The sequence below is a fragment of the Nicotiana attenuata genome, unplaced genomic scaffold (assembly GCF_001879085.1).
Source record: "Nicotiana attenuata strain UT unplaced genomic scaffold, NIATTr2, whole genome shotgun sequence".
NCBI classification, from domain to species: Eukaryota; Viridiplantae; Streptophyta; class Magnoliopsida; order Solanales; family Solanaceae; genus Nicotiana; species Nicotiana attenuata.
Genome location: NW_017675346.1, coordinates 65,467 through 69,549, shown reverse-complemented (window position 1 = coordinate 69,549; position 4,083 = coordinate 65,467).

Below are 4,083 nucleotides of genomic sequence, written 5' to 3'. Positions count from 1 at the left end.
AGGCCAGACAGGGAAAGGTCAGCCAGTTGCTCCTCAGCCAGGTGGGGCCAGGCAGCCGCGCTTCAGCCAGATTCTATGCTCTTCCAGCCAGGCCAGATGCATTGGCCTCAGACGCCGTCATCACAGGTATTATTTCCGATGGTGGCAAGGATGCTTCGGTATTATTTGACCCAGGATCTACTTATTCATATGTATCGTCTCTGTTTGCTCGCTTTCTGGTTGTTCCTCCTGAGCCTTTGGGTGTTCCTGTTCATGTGTCCACTCCTGTGGGCGATTCTGTGATTGTGGATCGGATTTACAGGTCCTGTGTGGTCACTTTCTGTGGTTTCGAGACTAGAGCAGATCTTCTCTTGCTGGACATGATCGATTTTGAGGTCATCTTGGGCATGGATTGGCTGTCACCGTATCACGCCGTCCTTGACTGCCATGCAAAGACAGTCTCACTAGCCATGCCAGGGTTGCCGAGATTGGAGTGGAAGGGGTCCACAGTTGATATGCCTAGCAGGGTTATCTCCTTCCTGAAGGCTCAGCACATGGTTGCAAAGGCGTGTTTGGCTTACTTGGCTTATGTTCAAGATACCACCGCAGAGTCTTTGACGATTGATTCAGTGCCAGTAGTCCGAGAGTTCGCCGATGTATTTCCTTCTGATCTTCCTGGTATGCCTCCGGATCGTGATATTGATTTCTGCATTGATTTGGCCCCGGGCACTCAGCCTATATCTATTCCACCGTACCGTATGGCTCCTAAAGAGTTGAAGGAGTTGAAGGAGCAGCTAGAGGAGTTATTAGCAAAGGGGTTTATCAGGCCAAGTGTGTCGCCTTGGGGCGCACCAGTGCTATTTGTGAAGAAGAAGGATGGGACTATGCGGATGTGCATTGATTACCGCCAGTTGAACAAAGTCACCATCAAGAACAAGTACCCATTGCCTCGTATTGATGATTTGTTTGACCAGTTACAGGGTGCTAGGGTGTTCTCTAAGATTGACCTGAGGTTAGGGTATCCTCAGCTGAAGATTCGGGACTCGAATGTTCCGAAGACTGCATTTCGGACTAGATATGGCCATTATGAGTTCCTAGTGATGTCCTTTGGCTTGACGAACGCACCAGTAGAATTTATGGATCTGATGAACAGGGTATTCAGGCCTTATATTGATTCCTTTGTTATCGTCTTTATTGATGACATCTTGATATACTCGCGTAGCCTGGGGGAGCACGAGCAGCATTTGAGAGTAGTGCTTCAGACCTTGCGAGAGCAGAAGCTGTATGCTAAGTTCTCCAAGTGCGAGTTTTGGCTTGAGTCAGTGGCATTCTTGGGGCATGTTGTGTCCGGAGAGGGTATTAAGGTAGATCCCAAGAAGATTGAGGCAGTTCAGAGTTGGCCACGACCCACTTCAGTGACCGAGATCAGGAGTTTCCTGGGATTAGCGGGTTATTACCGGTGATTTGTGCAGGGTTTTCATCCATTGCCTCACCCTTGACTAGACTGACCCAGAAGGGTGCCCCATTCATTTGGTCCGATGATTGCGAGGAGAGCTTTTAGAAGCTCAAGGCAGCTTTGACTACGGCACTAGTTCTTGTATTGCCTTCTGGTACGGGGATGTATACTGTGTATGCCTCACGCGTTGGTTTGGGATGTGTGTTGATGCAGGAGGTGAGAGTTATTGCGTATGCCTCGCGTCAGCTGAAGATTCATAAGAAAAATTACCCTGTGCACGATCTGGAGTTAACAGCGATTGTTCATGCTCTTAAGATATGGAGGCACTATTTGTATGGGGTGCCTTGTGAGGTTTACACCGATCACTGCAGCTTACAGCATTTTTTCAAGCAGAGGGATCTCAACTTGAGGTAGCGCAGGTGGCTTGAGTTACTAAAGGATTATGACATTACCATTCTTTATCATCCAGGTAAGGCGAATGTGGTCGCGGATGCCTTGAGCAGAAAGGCAGAAAGTATGGGTAGCTTGGCATTCATTCCTGCGGAGATGAGACCATTAGCTTTGGAAATCCAGTCTTTAGCTAGCAGACTTGTGAGATTGGACATTTCAGAGCCCAGCCGAGTTCTAGCATGTGTGGTTGCTCAATCTTCGTTGTTGGGGCAGATTAAGGCCCGACAGTTCGAAGATCCATATTTGGCGGTTCTCAGAGAGAGGTACTTCAGGGAGGTGCCAAGAAGATTTCTATTGGCGAGGATGGTTTGTTACGGCTTTAGGGCCGTGTATGTGTTCCCAATGTTGATGGCTTGAGGGAGAGGATTCTAGAGGAGGCCCACAGTTCGAGGTACTCCATTCATCCAGGTGCCACGAAGATGTATCGTGACTTGAGGCAGCATTACTGGTGGCGGGGGATGAAGAAGGACATAGTGAAGTATGTGACTAAGTGTTTGAATTGCCAGCAGGTCAAGTATGAGCATCAGAGGCCAGGTGGCCTACTTCAGCAGATGCCCATCCCAGAGTGGAAGTGGGAACGCATCACCATAGACTTCGTAGTTGGGATACCACGGACTTTGCGGAAGGTTGATTCGGTGTGGGTCGTTGTGGATAGATTGACCAAGTCGGCCCATTTCATTCCTGTGGCGACTACTAATACAGTGGAGAGGTATGCTCAAATCTATATTCGGGAGATAGTCCGGTTGCATGGTGTGCCGGTGTCCATCATATCAGACAAAGGCCCTCAGTTTACTCCCCATTTCTAGAGAGCCGTGCAGAGTAAGTTGGGGACTCGTGTAGAGCTTAGCACAGCATTCCATCCTCAGACCGACGGACAGTCGGAGCGGACGGTGCAGATTTTGGAGGATATGCTTAGAGCATGTGCGATTGATTTTGGAGGGCAATGGGATCAGTTCTTGCCCTTAGCGGAGTTTGCATACAATAACAGCTACCAGTCCAGCATAGAGATGGCCCCGTACGAGGCTTTATATGGTAGGCATTGTTGTTCTCCTATCGGGTGGTTCGAGCCTGGTAAGGCTAAGATACTTGGCACAGATTTAGTACAGGATGCCTTGGATAAGGTAAAGTTGATTCAGGAGAGGCTTTGCACAGCTCAGTCCAGACAAAAGAGCTACACGGATCAGAAGGCACGGGATGTATCATTTATGGTGGGCGAGAAGGTTCTCTTCAAAGTCTCGCCCATGAAGGGTATTATGAGGTTCGGGAAGAAGGGCAAGTTGAGCCCAAGGTTTATTGGCCCATTTGAGGTGTTGAGCAGAGTTGGGGAGGTGGCTTATGAGCTTGCCTTGCCCCCTAGTTTATCGGGAGTTCACCCAGTCTTTCATGTTTCGATGCTTCGGAAGTATCATGCCGACCTATCCCACGTGTTGGACTTCAGCACCGTTCAGCTAGATGAGAGCTTGGGCTATGAGGAGGAGCCAGTTGCTATTATTGATAGACAGGATCGCCAGCTGAGGTCCAAGAAGATTTCTGCGGTAAAAGTCTAGTGGAGGGGCCAACCGGTCGAGGAGGCGACCTGGGAGTCCGAGGAGGACATGAGGAGCAGATATCCCCACTTATTCAGCAGTCCAGGTACTTTTCTATGTCCGTTCGAGGACGAATGTTTGTTTAAGAGGTGGAGAATGTAACGATCCGACTGGTCGTTTCGCCTTTTTGAACCCCGTTCCCCTAAGTAAAGCTTCCCGTACTTGCTTTAACTAATTTACGACTTGCGGGGGCGATTAGTTCGGGGATTGGAAGAGTTTTGAGTAAAAATATGCCTATTTGCTTCTTTAAGATTTCTTAAAAGACCAAGATTGACTTCGGTCAACATTTTGGGAAAACGGACTCGGATTTGCGATTTGGCAATTTCGGAGGGTCCGTGTGGGACCTGGGCGTATGCCCGGAATCGAATTCCGAGGTCCCTAGCCCGAGTAATGAATTTTTATCTAAAATTGTTTAATTGAAGCTTTAAGGAATTAAATAATCTAAGTAATCATTGATTCCATAGGTATCGGGCTCGGATTTTGGCTCCGAAGCTTGGTACAGGTCCGTAAGGTCATTTAAGACTTGCCCGTAAAATTTGGTGTCAATCCGAGCAGTTTAAGGGCGTTTTGACCCGTTAGAGGAGAATTTAGAACTTAAGGATTCAATAGTTT